Source organism: Bombina bombina, chromosome 11 (assembly GCF_027579735.1).
Source record: "Bombina bombina isolate aBomBom1 chromosome 11, aBomBom1.pri, whole genome shotgun sequence".
NCBI lineage: Eukaryota > Metazoa > Chordata > Amphibia > Anura > Bombinatoridae > Bombina > Bombina bombina.
The window spans coordinates 22317379-22336852 of record NC_069509.1 but is presented as its reverse complement, the minus strand read 5'-3'; the positions used below and the strand labels follow the sequence as shown (position 1 = coordinate 22336852).

At 39.8% G+C, this 19474-nt stretch overlaps 1 protein-coding gene across 1 annotated transcript in view; it reads left to right on the top strand.

Moving 5' to 3' along the window:
* Positions 1-3995: 3995 nt before the first annotated feature.
* Positions 3996-19474, top strand: part of LOC128641605 (uncharacterized) — a 100239-nt gene continuing 84760 nt past the window's right edge. The window contains exon 1 of the mRNA XM_053694143.1: positions 3996-4023. The gene's annotated coding sequence lies outside the window, so the exon portion shown is untranslated. The remainder of the gene's footprint in view (positions 4024-19474) is intronic.

The window sequence follows — 19474 nt, the reverse complement described above, 5'->3', positions numbered from 1 at the left end:
CTGGGGCACTGCATGCATTAGTAACTATTGTGTATATACAGCTGAGGATAAGTCACATGACTGGGGCATTGCATGCATTAGTAACTAAGTAACTATTGTGTATATACAGCTGAGGAATAGTCACATGACTGGGGCACTGCATGCATTAGTAACTATTGTGTATATACAGCTGAGGATAAGTCACATGACTGGGGAACTGCATGCATTTGTAATTATCGTGTGTATACAGCTGAGAAAAAGTTACATGACTGGGGCACTGCATGCATTAATAACTATTATGTATATACAGTTGAGGATAAGTCACATGACTGAAGCACTGCATGCATTAGTAACTATTGTGTATATACAGCTGAGGAATAGTCACATGATTGGGGCACTGCATGCATTAGTAACTATTGTGTATATACAGCTGAGGATAAGTCACATGACTGGGGAACTGCATGCATTAGTAACTATCGTGTGTATACAGCTGAGAAAAAGTTACATGACTGGGGCACTGCATGCATTAGTAACTATTTTGTATATACAGTTGAGGATAAGTCACATAACTGGGGCACTGCAATCATTAGAAACTATTGTGTATATACAGCTGAGGAATAGTCACATGACTGGGGTACTGCATGCATTAGTAACTATTTTGTATATACACCTGAGGATAATTTACAGACTGCGGCACTGCATGCATTAGTAACTATTGTGTATATACAGCTGAGGATAAGTCACAGACTGGAGCTCTGCATGCATTAGTAACTATTTTGTATATACAGCTGAGGATAAGTCACAGACTGGGGCACTGCATGCATTAGTAACTATTTTGTATATACAGCTGAGGATAAGTCACAGACTGGGGCACTGCATGCATTAGTAACTATTGTGTATATATAGCTAAGGATAAGTCACAGACTGGGGCACTGCATGCATTAGTTACTATTATGTATATACAGCTGAGGAATAGTCACATGACTGGGGCACTGCATGCATTAGTAACTATTGTGTATATACAGCTGAGGATAAGTCACAGACTGGGGCACTGCATGCATTAGTAACTATTGTGTATATACAGCTGAGGATAAGTCACATGACTGGGGCATTGCATGCATTAGTAACTATTGTGTATATACAGCTGAGGATAAGTCACATGACTAGGGAACTGCATGCATTAGTAACTATCGTGTGTATACTGCTGAGAAGAAGTTACATGACTGGGGCACTGCATGCATTAGTAACTATTGTGTATATACAGTTGAGGATAAGTCACATGACTGGGGCACTGCATGCATTAGAAACTATTGTGTATATACAGCTGAGGAATAGTCACATGACTGGGGCATTGCATGCATTAGTAACTATTGTGTATATACAGCTGAGGATAAGTCACATAACTCGGGTACTGCATGCATTAGTAACTATTGTGTATATACAGTTGAGGATAAGTCACATGACTGGGGAACTGCATGCATTAGTAACTATCGTGTGTATGCTGCTGAGAAAAAGTCACATGACTGGGGCACTGCATGCATTAGTAACTATTGTGTATATACAGTTGAGGATAAGTCACATAACTGGGGCACTGCAATCATTAGAAACTATTGTGTATATACAGCTGAGGAATAGTCACATGACTGGGGTACTGCATGCATTAGTATCTATTGTGTATATACAGCTGAGGATATGTCACATGACTCGGGTACTGCATGCATTAGTAACTATTTTGTATATACTGCTGAGGATAATTTACAGACTGCGGCACTGCATGCATTAGTAACTATTGTGTATATACAGCTGAGGATAAGTCACAGACTGGGGCACTGCATGTATTAGTAACTATTTTGTATATACAGCTGAGGATAAGTCACAGACTGGGGCACTGCATGCATTAGTTACTATTATGTATATACAGCTGAGGAATAGTCACATGACTGGGGCACTGCATGCATTAGTAACTATTGTGTATATACAGCTGAGGATAAGTCACAGACTGGGGCACTGCATGCATTAGTAACTATTGTGTATATACAGCTGAGGATAAGTCACATGACTGGGGCATTGCATGCATTAGTAACTATTGTGTATATACAGCTGAGGAATAGTCATATGACTGGGGTACTGCATGCATTAGTAACTGTTGTGTATATACAGCTGAGGATAATTCACATTACTGGGGCACTGCATGCATTAGTAATTATTGTGTATATACTGCTGAGGATAAGTCACATGACTGGGGCATTGCATGCATTAATAACTATTGCGTATATACAGCTGAAGATACGTCACATGACTGGGGCACTGCATGCATTAGTAACTATTGTGTATATACAGCTAATGATAAGTCACATGTCTGGGGTACTGCATGCATTAGTAACTAGTGTATATACTGCTGAGGATAAGTCACATAACTGGGGCATTGCATGCATTAGTAACTATTGTGTATATACTGCTGAGGATAAGTCACATGACTGGGGCACTGCATGCATTAGTAACTATTGTGTATATACAGCTGAGGATAAGTCACATGACTAAGGCACTGCATGCATTAGTAACTATTGTGTATATACAGGTGAGGATAAGTCACATGACTGGGGCACTGCATGCATTAGTAACTGTTGTGTATATACAGCTGAGGATAAGTCACATGACTGGGGCACTGCATGCATTAGTAACTATTGTGTATATACAGCTGAGGATACGTCACATGACTGGGGCACTGCATGCATTAGTAACTATTGTGTATATACAGCTGAGGATAAGTCACATGACTGGGGCACTGCATGCATTAGTAACTATTGTGTATATACAGCTGAGGATATGTCACATGACTGGGGCACTGCATGCATTAGTAACTATTGTGTATATACAGCTGAGGATACGTCACATGACTGGGGCACTGCATGCATTAGTAACTATTGTGTATATACAGCTGAGGATATGTCACATGACTGGGGCACTGCAAGCATTAGTAACTATTGTGTATATACAGCTGAGGATACGTCACATGACTGGGGCACTGCATGCATTAGTAACTGTTGTGTATATACAGCTGAGGATAAGTCACATGACTGGGGCACTGCATGCATTAGTAACTATTGTGTATATACAGCTGAGGATGTCACATGACTGGGGCACTGCATGCATAAGTAACTATTGTGTATATACAGCTGAGGATGTCACATGACTGGGGCACTGCATGCATTAGTAACTATTGTGTATATACAGCTGAGGATAAGTCACATGACTGGGGCACTGCATGCATTAGTAACTATTGTGTATATACAGCTGAGGATACGTCACATGACTGGGGCACTGCATGCATTAGTAACTATTGTGTATATACAGCTGAGGATAAGTCACATGACTGGGGCACTGCATGCATTAGTAACTATTGTGTATATACAGCTGAGGATGTCACATGACTCGGGTACTACATGCATTAGTTACTATTGTGGGTATACAGCTGAGGATAAGTCACATGACTGGGGCACTGCATGCATTAGTAACTATTTTGTATATACAGCTGAGGATAAGTCACATGACTCGGGTACTGCATGCATTAGTAACTATTGTGGGTATACAGCTGAGGATAAGTCACATGACTGGGGCACTGCATGCATTAGTAACTATTGTGTATATACAGCTGAGGATGTCACATGACTCGGGTACTACATGCATTAGTAACTATTGTGTATATACAGCTGAGGATGTCACATGACTCGGGTACTACATGCATTAGTAACTATTGTGGGTATACAGCTGAGGATAAGTCACATGACTGGGGCACTGCATGCATTAGTAACTATTGTGGGTATACAGCTGAGGATAAGTCACATGATTGGGGTAATATTGCAGGTAAGTCAGTGTTATGAGATATGATATTTGGCTCTTTCACATTATAACTGTTTGCTGAGAGTGTTACACAGAACAACACCTGGACAGGTGCGCACATAAATCTGGGTGTGTTCACTCTCCTGCTATTCTGGTATATGAACAGGCTGGAGACGTACAGATCTCTGGAGAGGCACTGAGAGGGTGAGTGAGCTTTGTGTCTAGATTCAGAGGATCAGATTTAGGAATATAATAAATCTTAGACAAGAAACAGTAGGATTTACTAGCGCTTAGTCCCTGTGCACAGCTTATTTTTATCCAGACTAGATTTACTAACAGTCTCTCCTGCCTCTTCAGTCTCTTCTCTCCATATATTAGTTCATGAGGCTTACACACTGGAGAACTGAGTGATGAGTGAGCTTTAGTGAATATTTTGCTAGAAATATATAGGTCTTTGAGGGGTTTGTATGAATCTAGACAATTTGCTAGACATAATTGATTTTCTTTATATGTTACAGATCAAATGCACACCTATACTTGTGTTGTACTGCATTATATAAAAAGAAAATACAGTGAGTTTAATGTAAAATACATGTATTTTCCTTTATGGAACATGGGGAGCAATGCATGTCTGTCTATCATCTATCTGTCTGTCTGTCTATCATTTATCTATCTGTCTGTTTGTCTATCATTTATCTATCTATCAATCTATCTATCTTATATATATTATCTATCTATCTATATATGATCTATCTATCTATCTATCTATCTAATATATATATATATATATATATATATATATATTATCTATCTATCTATATATGATCTATCTATCTATCTATCTATCTATCTATCTAATATATATCTAATCATTCTGTCTGTCTATATCGATCTATCGTACATATGAATGTAGATTCACTTTCTGTGTCACAGTTAGGGATTTTGTGCCTTACTATTTATAAAGATTTTTGTGTATTGTGTGAAGAATGCAAGATTGGTTTAACCCTTTGGCTGTACATTGTAGCCTTCATTAGTAGGTAAAGGGTTAAATGACAGTTAAGCTATGGGGCATTAGAAAACTCATATGATAAAGGGAATGTGAATATGAGATGAATATAAAGAACAGTTAGGATAATAATTAACCACTTCTATTACCTGTTTAAAACCTGCAGCGACACCCAAACCTACAGGTAGAAATGTGACCTCAGAGTGACTTTAGCAAAACTGTTTTAAAGTTGCCCAACCTGTTTTTTTCTTATCCAGAGCTTCACCTAAATAGCCGTACACTTGTAATAGCTACAGGGACTTGTTAAAGGGATAGTGTGCATAACTTATTACAGCACATAATTATCGTACTACTCACCCAGCTAACTAAATAGCTATACACTTGTAATATCTACAGGTCAGGTCTTGTTAAAGGGACAGTGTACATAACTCATTACAGCACATAATTATTATACTACTCATCCAGGTAACTAAATAGCTATACACTTGTAATATCTACAGGTCAGTTCTTGTTAAAGGGACAGTGTACATAACTTATTACAGCACATAATTATTGTACTACTCACCCAGCTAACTAACTAGCTATGCACTTGTAATATCTACAGGTCAGGTCTTGTTAAAGGGACTACATAACTCATTACAGCACATAATTATTGTACTACTCACCTAGCTAACTAAATAATCATACACTTGTAATACTCTACAGGGGCAGGTCTTGTTAAAGGGACAGTGTGCATAACTCATTACAGCACATAATTATTGTACTACTCACCCAGCTAACTAAATAACCATACACTTGTAATAGTCTAAAGGGGCAGGTCTTGTTAAAGGGACAGAGTGCATAACTCATTACAGCACATAATTATTGTACTACTCACCCAGCTAACTAAATAACCATACACTTGTAATAGTCTAAAGGGGCAGGTCTTGTTAAAGGGACAGAGTGCATAACTCATTACAGCACATAATTATTGTACCACTCACCCAGCTTCACCTAAATAACCACACACTTGTAATACTCTACAGGGGTTGGTCTTGTTAAAGGGAAAGAGTGCATAACTCATTACAGCACATCACTATTGTACTACTCACCCAGCTTCAGCTAAATAACCACACTTGTAATATTCTACAGGGGTTGGTCTTGTTAAAGGGACAGAGTGCATAACTCATAACAGCACATCACTATTGTACTACTCGCCCAACTAACTAAATAACCACACACTTGTAATACTCTACAGGGGCAGGTCTTGTTAAAGGGACAGTGTGCATAACTCATTACAGCACATCACTATTGTACTACTCACCCAGCTAACTAAATAACCACACGCTTGTAATACTCTACAGGGGCAGGTCTTGTTAAAGGGACAGTGTGCATAACTCATTACAGTACATCACTATTGTACTACTCACCCAGCTAACTAAATAATCATACACTTGTAATACTCTGCAGGGGCGGGTCTTGTTAAAGGGACAGTGTGCATAACTCATTACAGCACATAATTATTGTACTACTTACCCAGGGGTTTATATACACAAAGTCCTTCTGGAGAGCCGAAGACAACTCATAAACAGCAGTTAATGGGGCAGAAGGAGGATAAACACAGTGGGCTAGATGACAAGTAGAGCACTAAATGATTGCGCTCCCGCAAATGTGCAAATTTACCGATTTGCGGGAGTGCAATAATTAACCAGCCATTACAAGTGGCAGGTTATTGCTACCGGAAGCTCACGGTATCGATTAGCGCTTGTAAAATTAACCAGAGATCAGATCTCTGGTTAATTTTATAAATCTGCCCCAAATGCCCCCAAAATACAGTCTAGAGTAGTTTATTAAAAAATAAAGATAACAGCATCTTTATTTTTAATAAAATTTGGTGGTAGTGGGGTGTTAGTAAAAAAACATCACTGAAAGGTGCCTTTACATTGCGGTCTATGCGAACTGTGTGTTCCCTGTAAATATATATGTATATCAGCATAAACATATATATTTATTCTTGCTACCATTGCTGCGAGGGAAGCTTATCACCCGACTTATTAACAAACTAATGCCTAGATTTAGAGTTCTGCGTTAGCCGTCAAAACCAGCGTTAGGGGGTCCTAACGCTGGTTTTGGCCTACCGCTGGTATTTAGAGTCAGTCAGGAAAGGGTCTAACGCTCACTTTCCAGCTGCGACTTTTCCATACCGCAGATCCCCTTACGTCAATTGCGTATCCTCTCTTTTCAATGGGATCTTTCTAACGCCGGTATTTAGAGTCTTGGCTGAAGTGAGCGTTAGAAATCTAACGACAAGACTCCAGCTGCAGAAAAAAAGTCAGGAGTTAAGAGCTTTCTGGGCTAACGCCGGTTCATAAAGCTCTTAACTACTGTGCTCTAAAGTACACTAACACACATAAACTACCTATGTACCCCTAAACCAAGGCCCCCCCACATCGCCGCCACTCTATTACATTTTTTTTAACCCCTAATCTGCCGACCGCACACCGCCGCAACCTACATTATCCCTATGTACCCCTAATCTGCTGCCCCTAACATCGCCGACCCCTACATAATATTTATTAACCCCTAATCTGCCCCCCCCAACGTCGCCGCTACCTACCTAGAATTATTAACCCCTAATCTGCCGACCGGACCTCACCGCTACTATAATAAATGTATTACCCCTAAAGCTAAGTCTAACCCTAACCCTAACACCCCATTAAGTTAATTATATTTTAAATCTAACAAAATAAATCTTATTAAATAAATTATTCCTATTTAAAGCTAAATACTTACCTGTAAAATAAACCCTAATATAGCTACAATATAAATTATAATTATATTGTAGCTATTTTAGGATTAATATTTATTTTACGGGCAACTTTGTATTTATTTTAACCAGGTACAATAGCTATTAAATAGTTAATAACTATTTAATAGTTACCTAGTTAAAATAATTACAAAATTACCTGTAAAATAAATCCTAACCTAAGTTACAATTAAACCTAACACTACACTATCAATAAATTAATTAAATAAACTATCTAAAATGATCTACAATTAAATCAACTAAACTAAATTACAAAAAACAAACAAACACTAAATTTAAAAAAATAAAAAAAATATTACAAGAATTTTAAACTAATTACACCTACTCTAAGCCCCCTAAAAAAAATAACAAAAAAATTCCCTACCCTATTCTAAAATAAATATTTTACAGCTCTATTACCTTACCAGCCCTTAAAAGGGCCTTTTGCGGGGCATGCCCCAAAGAAAACAGCTCTTTTGCCTGTAAAAAAACATACAATACACCCCCAACATTACAACCCACCAGTGGCGTCACTAGGGGGGTGACACCCTCTAGGGGGTGACACCAAAAAAAAAAAAAAAATTTTTTTATTGAAATTCAAAGAAATACAATGTTGAGATGCATAGATTATTTTATTAGAGGCTGGCATTTGTGAACATTAGTGGGACTGGAGATGTTGTAGACACACAATTTTTTTGCCCCTTGAGCCAGTGCTGCAATTTCAACAAATAGTTTTCCCGGCTGCTTTTGCTTGTTTGTACTTTGCTCCTCCCCTGCCCAATTTCACTATGAATGTTGTGGGTGTGCCGTGGGGCTTGCAAAGTTGCGCTGCTAGCCTAAACCTGCCTGCCTATCTGTGCTCACTGCTCAGTGACATGCGGCCCAGGGCTGTGCACTGACAGACTTGGAACAGAGTCAGAGAGCAGAATTTTCATAGTTTGCGCCTAAACCTTTTCTTCAGTGATTTATTTTAGAGTGCTCTGTTTATCTTTCATTTGATGTTCTGCTGAGCCAGGGAGCAGCTCTAGGCATGAGCTTCATAATTAATGCAGTGCAGTTTACATATTTTGTATGTGTGAGTCTGAGTTTTTGTGTGTCTCAGTGTTTTGTGTGTATGTCTGAGTGTGTTTCCGAGTGTTTGTGTGTGCATCTGAGTATGTTTTTAAGTGTGTCTGAGTGTTTGTATGTGTGTTTGCCTGTGTTTTTGTGTGTGTCTGCTTTCTGGGGGGGGGGTGACACCATGACTTACCGCACCGGGTGACACCAACCCTAGTGATGCCACTGCAACCCACCACCCACATACCCCTAATCTAACCCAAACCCCCCTTAAAAAACCTAACACTAAGCCCCTGAAGATCTTCCTACCTTGTCTTCACCACGCCGGGTATCACCGATCCATCTAGAATTATTATTTATTGTAAACAACAATAGTTTAATATTGCTGACCAACCTCTTGTACAAATTGTCTAATCCTTCAATTAGGTGGACACTTGCCACCTGTATTACATTGTATTTATCTAATGTCTGTTATATTCAGTGGATTATTGTGTTGAAGTCTACTTTTGAACCTTCAAAACCTAACTTCAGTTTAAATATTTCCTAATCACTTCCTAAGGTTCTAAGGTTAAATGTGAGACTCTTTGTAGCATTACCCTATACACAGATAATCTCAGTATAACTGCAGTATGCACTCCTGGTCTCCTGTCCCTCTCAGGGTGACATGTGAGACTCACTTGTAGCATTGCCCTATACACATATATAATCTCAATATAACTGCAGTATGCACTCCTGGTCTCCTGTCCCTCTGGGGGGTGACATGTGAGACTCACTGTAGCATTGCCCTATACACATATAATCTCAGCATAACTGCAGTATGCACTCCTGGTCTCCTGTCCCTCTGGAGGTGACATGTGAGACTCAGTGTAGCATTGCCCTATACACATATTATCTCAGCATAACTGCAGTATGCACTTCTGGTCTCTTGTCCCTCTGGAGGTGACATGTGAGACTCAGTGTAGCATTGCCCTATACACAAACAATCTCAATATAACTGCAGTATGCACTCCTGGTCTCCTGTCCCTCTGGGGAGAGAGTATATGTGAGACTTACTGTAGCATTGCCCTATACACAAACAATCTCAATATAACTGCAGTATGCACTCCTGGTCTCCTGTCCCTCTGGGGAGAGAGTATATGTGAGACTCACTGTAGCATTTCCCTATACACAGATAATCTCAGTATAATTGCAGTGTGCACTCCTGGTCTCCTGTCCCTCTGGGGAGAGAGTATATGTGAGACTCACTGTAGCATTTCCCTATACACAGATAATCTCAGCATAATTGCAGTGTGCACTCCTGCTCTCCTGTCCCTCTAGGGAGAGAGTATATGTGAGACTCACTGTAGCATTTTCCTATACACAGATAATCTCAGTATAATTGCAGTGGGCACTCCTGCTCTCCTGTCCCTCTAGGGAGAGAGTATATGTGAGACTCACTGTAGCATTTCCCATAGACAGACAATCTCAGTATAACTGCAGTATGCACTCCTGGTCTCCTGTCCCTCTGGAGGTGATGTGAGACTTACTGTAGCATTGCCCTATACACAGAAAATCTCAGTATAACTGCAGTATGCACTCCTGGTCTCCTGTCCCTCTGGGGAGAGAGTATATGTGAGACTCACTGTAGCATTTCCCTATACACAGATAATCTCAGCATAATTGCAGTGTGCACTCCTGCTCTCCTGTCCCTCTAGGGAGAGAGTATATGTGAGACTCACTGTAGCATTTCCCTATACACAGATAATCTCAGTATAATTGCAGTGGGCACTCCTGCTCTCCTGTCCCTCTAGGGAGAGAGTATATGTGAGACTCACTGTAGCATTTCCCTATACAGAGATAATCTCAGCATAACTGCAGTATGCACTCCTGGTCTCCTGTCCCTCTGGGGGTGACATGTGAGACTCACCGTAGCATTGCCCTATACACAAATAATCTCAGTATAACTGCAGAAAGCACTCCTGGTCTTCTGTCCCTCTAGAGGTGAAATGTGAGACTCAATGTAGCATTGAAGTAAATACAAGGCCGCTGCAGAGCGTGCGGTAGGAAGGTGAGCCGTAAGCCACCCAGCTGTTAGGGAAACTCTGAAACACAGCCCCGTGAGGTGCAGATAAGGCTAAGCGCAAGCCGCAAAAACATACAATGTAAAGAAATGCATCACTCGTGGGACACAATAAATATAAAAAAAATTATTTTATTGAAAAATATAAAAAATATAGAGGCATAGAACATGGAATCAACCCCTTACGCGTTTCATGCCGCAAACAGGCACTTAATCATAGGGATGGGTGTCTACTACCGGACATAGCCTATTTAAAGGCATAGCATCCAATAAGAAAACCCAGAGAAAGATTAAAACAATCAACATTATAAAAACATGTTATGGTAAACATTTCAGTGTTAACATATGGAAACATGATGGTACAGCATATGAAGAAAACAAACAATCAAATACATCTTGATAAATAAATGTTTTACATGATCAATAGCAAGTAGGGCTATTAATAGGTGCTATGGCAGACATTTTTGACACTGGCAGTAACAGATGACAACTAAATACAAAACGATGTAAAAAACCTGCAAAGATACACCAATTGCACACTAATAATACACAGACCTCCTATATTTAAGTTTATAATAAAACACTCTATAGCATTTGATGGTAGGAGATGAATGGAAAGTACATGAGCTTATAAACATACTGACAATTTGACCTAGTATGTGTGCATAAATGTAACTATAAACATTGATAGAAAAAGTGAATAAATAAGTAGTGTAAAAAGCCAGTAGTCAATGTTGACTTCCTTAATATTCCCAGGTATATTTGCTGAATATGGGTAAAGAAAACACACTTAGAATGAAAACCCCCCTGAGCCTGTTGAAATGCATACAGAAAGCAGGCTGTCAGGGATACTAGTGTGTATTGGGACCAGTCCTTTTCATAGACAATCAAATAAAGTCCATAGGTGTAAGTTGATACCGTGGTCAGTTGGCCCAAGTAGCCAATATACAGTTCAAAATATAGTACTAGGTATCACAGTGGCAAAATGAGCTTGCATTCCCCGGTTGCCATTCAATTGCTAACACACATGCAGTATATATAGAGAGATAGACCTGGTACGCTAGTAATAACAGTGACAGTAGCAATGGAGTTAAAACTCACCAGATGTAAAGCAGCATAGGCAAACACGGCTGAAAGACACTGTCATATATAGCCGGAGTGGTAGACTCACTCGGTTCCTAGTTGTAGGGTGGCTCCATAACAGCGTGTAGCAGGAGCGTGAAACTCACTCGTTGGCTGGTTGTAGTGTAGCTCCGTAGTGGTGTACCATGTGATTGCGAGTCAGCCAATCACTGGTGATGTGTCAACCCTCCTCTGTGCTGTTGTGTCACGATGACGTAGCAAACCATGTGGTGACAAACCGGCCTATCGGTGGGGATTACTCTCGGCTTGTAGTGCAGATCAATTGTATCAGCTGTATGGTCCTCGCTGTCGGCATGAAAGTAACCAATTGCTGCTAGTGTGCATCCGCCGCTCCTTTGACAGAGGAAAACACTGAAATCTTCCAGAGGTCCCAGATATATGGTATATGCAAGTAAATCAAATTGGCTCACTGATAATAAAGTTTGGCTGTAATAAAGTCACTGTAGGATTATATGTAAAGCCCTATTCTATGATTACGGTCAATACGACCGAAACCGGTCAGACTCAGCTATGCTAACTGCCTAACCACATGGTTTTGTATCTCTACATACTTTAAGGAATAAAGTGATCTGTTTTTTTATCACTTTGGCTTCGTTTTTGGAACTTTCTTTATTTATTATATAACCATTGATAACCTGCTACTCTGTAACAATGAAATTTTAAATCTTGTAACATAATTATGCTGAACATAGTCAATGCAATGTATGAATGTATCAACCCATGATGTTTATATTGCACTCACCAATCATATATTATGAAAGTAGCCTATTAGATTTTATAATTTCTAAAAGACACTTAACTAAAGGAAGAAACTTTCTTGAACAGTATGCATATGATATGACATGTGAAAGCACAATGTCATTGTTTACGCCATACTCCCAAAACTACTAATGTATATATAAGAGCTTTATGGAGAAACTGGGGAAATTTTGCAGTCATTTGCAATTGGCTGAGAACTGGTATGAAAGTGTTTGATTATCAAAATGTATCTAACAACCTCACTGGAAAACTCTATGCAAAGGATTAGAGAATAAAAAGGTGCTTAAGAAAAACAGGGTGGATCAGCCTGTAAATAGGCTCATATCCCATTCCTTATTTAGACCTTCTGGAGTAACAGTTCTCAACCTATATATCCAGAACATCTCCTGTTTTAATAATAATTTATTTCTGTCACCTCCTCTAATTGGTCGATGAATCTTATCTATGACTTTTACAGTCATGTTGAACTTGATGGTCATGTGCATAGTAAAATGATGTCTCGCAATAGACGAGTCTTTATTGAAGTTATTTGTGTCATTGATATGTTCCCTCATACGGGATCTCAGTTCCCTACTGGTCTGACCTGTGTACTGCATTTTACACAATTTACATTCCAAAAGATACACAACATATCTACTTCTGCAGTTTGCATAAAACTTAACATTGAAACTCTCCTGTGTGACTGAACTAGTGAAAGTATCCCCTGCGCCTTTGACATCACAGGTTATACAAGGGCCTGTTCCACATCTGAAGGTACCCTTCTGATGTAACCAAGTATCAGTCTCTTTTGTCTTTGTACAGACTAAACTGGGTGATAATTTATTGGCTAGAGTGGGTGCCTTTCTGGGGACAAATTTACAATTGTCGGCTATATCACAAAGAACCTCATCTTGTTTTAGAATGTATAAATTCCTTTTTAAAATCCCACAAACCTGGTTAAACTGATTGGAGTATTCAGTTGAGAATACGACAGTGGAGTCATTAAACTCCTTATTGCCTTGTCGGGTTTGAGAAATAAGACTCTGTTGTGAATTGCTGTTGACTTGCTGAAAGCTAGTGTCAAGTAATTTCTCATTATAACCCCTTTCATGAAGTCTTTTTTTTTAATGTTAATGCCTGTTTTTCAAAAAGAACATCTGAGTTTGTGTTTCTCCTAAGTCTTAAAAATTGTGCCTTAGGAATTGTCCTCAACAAGTGTGGTGGATGACAGGATTTAGCATGTAAAATTGAGTTACCTGCAGTAGGTTTTTGAAAAGTGTCTGTTATTATAATGCCTGTGTCACTCATACCTGTTAATGTAAGATCAAGAAAGTTAATTGAGTCATCTTTGCATTCTCCAACATACCTTAAATTTAAATCATTATGATTCAAGAATGCAAAAAAATCTTTCTCATTGACAGATTTATCGACTATAAATATCAAATCGTCTATGTATCTCATGTACATGACAATGGATTCCATATAAGGATTGTGGCCGCTACAGATGACATTATTCTCCCACCAACCTACGTATAGGTTGGCGAAGGAAGGTGCAAACTTTGTACCCATCGCGGTGCCACAAACCTGAAGATAGAACTCATTGTCAAACATACAAACATTGTGGTGTATTAAAAACTCAATTATCTCACAAAGCAATATTTTGGTTTCTTCAGAAAAACCTGTATCCAGATCCAAAAGATATCTAATTGCCATAATGCCCAAAGAATGGGGTATACATGAGTATAAAGATGCCACATCGGCTACAATCCAGCGATAACCTCTCCTCCACTTCACATTCTGTAAAATTTTGATCAGGTGTGAAGAATCCCTCAGGTAGCTACTTAGTTTAACAACCATCGGTTGCAAAATGGAGTCAATCCACTCCGACAGAGGCTCAAATAATGAGCCTATGCCGGAGATGATTGGTCGTCCTGGGGGAGAGGTGATGCTTTTATGAGTCTTGGGTAAGTGATGAAAAATGGGTATAGATGGATAGTTTGGAACTAGGATACTGATTTCTTTTTTAGTCAAAATGCCCAATGATACCACTTGATCCAACAATCTCAAAAGTTTCTTTTTAAAATCACAGGTGGGATCACTAGTTAATTTTCAGTAAGTTTTGGTGTCATTTAATTGCCTTTTTGCCTGACATATGTAATCCTTCTTGTTTAGTACTACTACATTGCCTCCTTAATCACTAGCTCTAATAGTGATATTATCATTGGCTTGTAGTGTTTAAGGGCTTCATTCTCCTCTCTTGTTAAATTTGGAATAATACGCATTGACTTACAACCCCTTTCTAACTCAAGAATCTCCTTCTCAACCTGTTTTTGAAAAATGTTGAGTGCTCTACTCCTGAAATGAACAGGATAAAAATCAGATGACTTTTGTTTAGGTGTCACAATATCATGGACCTACATTAGTGTGTTCTAAATCTCTTAATATTCTTAAACTAGTGAAATCTTGAAAATCAAAATGTGTAACATTAGTGTCTGGTTCTCCAGGCATATCATTACATGTTGACCTTTCTGTGAGAGATCTATTATCAGACTCTGTGCATCTATCATTTTTGAAGAATTTCCTTGTTACAGAGTAGCAGGTTATCAATGGTTATAGTTACATTTATGCACACGTACTAGGTCAAATTGTCAGTATGTTTATAAGCTCATGTACTTTACATTCATCTCCTACCATCAAATGTTATAGAGTGTTTTATTATCAACTTAAATATAGGAGGTCTGTGTATTATTAGTGTGCAATTGGTGTATCTTTGCAGGTTTTTTACATCGTCTTATATTTAGTTGTCATCTGTTACTGCCAGTGTCAAAAAAGTCTGCCATAGCACCTATTAATAGCCCTACTTGCTATTGATCATGTAAAACATTTATTTATCAACATGTATTTGATTGTTTATGTTTTCTTCATATGCTGCACCATCATGTTTCCATATGTTCACACTGAAATGTTTACCATAACATGTTTTTATAATGTTGATTGTTTTAATCTTTCTCTGGGTTTTTCTTATTGGATGCTATGCCTTTAAATAGGCTATGTCCGGTAGTAGACACCCATCCCTATTATTAAGTGCCTGTTTGCGGCATGAAACGCGTAAGGGGTTAATTCCCTGTTCTTTGCCTCTATATTTTTAATATTTTTCAATAAAATACATTTTTTATATTTATGTAGTTTGGGAGTTCCCCCAAACTACTGTATTTTACCCCAACATATACGTTTGGAGAATTTGATCTTACCTATTCAGATCACACATATATATCATGTTTGTAATTACTGAGCGGAAAGAATAGACTACCCTAGGTTGATCAGATAGTGGTTTTACGTATACACACTCAAAGACCAACCTAATAGTGAATCATTATATTGGATTACAGAAGAAGTTGTTAATAATTGTGGATAAGGCCACCAATTTTGGACCGATTTCATCTTCTTGATCTGTAATTTCATAACCACAGAATTTAGATATTTTAATTTGTATGGATGTTGTGTTGGAGTGCTTATATTTTTAACTGATTAAATTAAAAGTTATGTTTTAACTCAAGGGAATACAGCTAACCTCAGAGTATGGGCACCAGAGTGCTATATGCATACATCTTGTGGATAACTCTTATCCACTATTTCCAGTTTCCAATTTATTTATGCAGAGCACCAACCCACATAATAAGTAATGGTGGATCAGAGCACAATTGTACACTAAACAAGTAGAGTGCAACCATATTATTAAGCTAAAAGTGGGGATTGCCTATTTTAGTGCCATTGTTACTTTTCTTATTTTCCCATCAATGTAGCATTGCCCTATACACAGTTAATCTCAGTATAACTGCAGAAAGCACTCCTGGTCTCCTGTTCCTCTGGAGGTGACATGTGAGGCTCACTGTAGCATTACCCTATACACAGATAATCTCAGTATAACTGTAGTATGCAATCCTGGTCTCCTGTCCCTCTGGGGTGACATGTGAGACTAACTGTAGCATTACCCTATACACAGATAATCTCAGTATAACTGCAGAAAGCACTCCTGGTCTCCTGTCCCTATAGGGTGACATGTGAGACTCACTGTAACATTGCCCTATACACAGATAATCTCAGTATAACTGCAGAAAGCACTCCTGGTCTCCTGTCCCTCTGGAGGTGACATGTGAGACTCACTGTAGCATTACCCTATACACAGATAATCTCAGTATAACTGTAGTATGCATTCCTGGTCTCCTGTCCCTCTGGGGGTGACATGTGAGACTCACTGTAGCATTGCCCTATACACATATAATCTCAGCATAAAAGCAGTATGCACTCCTGGTCCCCTGTCCCTCTGGGGGTGACATGTGAGACTCACTGTAGCATTGCCCTATACAAAGACAATCTCAATATAACTGCAGTATGCACTCCTGGTCTCCTGTCCCTCTAGGAAGAAAGTATATGTGAGACTCACTGTAGCATTGGCCTATACACAGATAATTTCAGTATAACTGCAGTGTGCAATCCTGGTCTCCTGTCCCTCTGGGGAGAGAGTATATGTGAGACTCACTGTAGCATTGCCCTATACACAGTTAATCTCAGTATAACTGCAGAAAGCACTCCTGGTCTCCTGTCCCTCTGGAGGTGACATGTGAGACTGACTGTAGCATTACCCAATACACAGATAATCTCAGTATAACTGCAGAAAGCACTCCTGGTCTCCTGTCCCTCTGGAGGTGACATGTGAGACTCACTGTAGCATTGCTCTATACACAGATAATCTCAGTATAACTGCAGTATGCACTCCTGGTCTCCTGTCCCTCTGGGGGTGACATGTGAGACTCACTGTAGCATTGCCCTATACACAGACATTCTCAGTATACTGCAGTATGCACTCCTGGTCTCCTGTCCCTCTGGGGGTGACATGTGAGACTCACTGTAGCATTGCCCTATACATATTTAATCTCAACATAACTGCAGTGTGCACTCCTGGTCTCCTGTCCCTCTGGGGAGAGAGTATATGTGAGACTCAATGTAGCACTGTCCTATACACAGTTAATCTCAGTATAACTGCAAAAAGCACTCCTAGTCTCCTGTCCCTCTGGAGGTGACATGTGAGACTCACTGTAGCATTACCCTATACACAGCTAATCTCAGTACAACTGTAGTATGTACTCCTGGTCTCCTGTCCCTCTGGGGTGACATGTGAGACTCACTGTAGCATTGCCCTATACACAGATAATCTCAGTATAACTGCCGAAAGCACTCCTGGTCTTCTGTTCCTCTGGAGGTGAAATGTGAGACTCACTGTAGCATTACCATATACACAGATAATCTCAGTATAACTTCAGTATGCACTCCTGGTCTCCTGTCCCTCTGGGGGTGACATGTGAGACTCACTGTAACATTGTCCTATACACAGGTAATCTCAGTATAACTGCAGTATGCAATCCTGATCTTCTGTCCCTCTGGGGGTGACATGTGAGACTCACTGTAGCATTGCCCTATACACAGATAATCTCAGCATAACGGCAGTATGTACCCCTGGTCTCCTGTCCCTCTGGGGGTGACATGTGAGACTCACTGTCGCATTGCCGTATACACAGACAATCTCAGTATAACTGCAGTATGCACTCCTGGTCTCCTGTCCCTCTGGGGGTGACATGTGAGACTCACTGTAACATTGTCCTATACACAGGTAATCTCAGTATAACTGCAGTATGTACTCCTGATCTCCTGTCCCTCTGGGGTGACATGTAAGACTCACTGTAGCATTGCCCTATACACAGATATTCTCAGTATAACTGCAGAAAGCACTCCTGGTCTCCTGTCCCTATGGGGTGACATGTGAGACTCACTGTAACATTGCCCTATACACAGATAATCTCAGTATAACTGCAGAAAGCACTCCTGGTCTTCTGTCCCTCTGGAGGTGACATGTGAGACTCACTGTAGCATTACCCTATACACAGATAATCTCAGTATAACTGTAGTATGCATTCCTGGTCTCCTGTCCCTCTGGGGGTGACATGTGAGACTCACTGTAGCATTGCCCTATACACATATAATCTCAGCATAAAAGCAGTATGCACTCCTGGTCCCCTGTCCCTCTGGGGGTGACATGTGAGACTCACTGTAGCATTGCCCTATACAAAGACAATCTCAATATAACTGCATTATGCACTCCTGGTCTCCTGTCCCTCTAGGAAGAAAGTATATGTGAGACTCACTGTAGCATTGGCCTATACACAGATAATTTCAGTATAACTGCAGTGTGCAATCCTGGTCTCCTGTCCCTCTGGGGAGAGAGTATATGTGAGACTCACTGTAGCATTGCCCTTTACACAGTTAATCTCAGTATAACTGCAGAAAGCACTCCTGGTCTCCTGTCCCTCTGGAGGTGACATGTGAGACTGACTGTAGCATTACCCAATACACAGATAATCTCAGTATAACTGTAGTATGCACTCCTGGTCTCCTGTCCCTCTGGGGGTGACATGTGAGACTCACTGTAGCATTGCTCTATACACAGATAATCTCAGTATAACTGCAGAAAGCACTCCTGGTCTCCTGTTCCTCTGGAGGTGACATGTGAGGCTCACTGTAGCATTACCCTATACACAGATAATCTCAGTATAACTGTAGTATGCAATCCTGGTCTCCTGTCCCTCTGGGGTGACATGTGAGACTAACTGTAGCATTACCCTATACACAGATAATCTCAGTATAACTGCAGAAAGCACTCCTGGTCTCCTGTCCCTATGGGGTGACATGTGAGACTCACTGTAACATTGCCCTATACACAGATAATCTCAGTATAACTGCAGAAAGCACTCCTGGTCTCCTGTCCCTCTGGAGGTGACATGTGAGACTCACTGTAGCATTACCCTATACACAG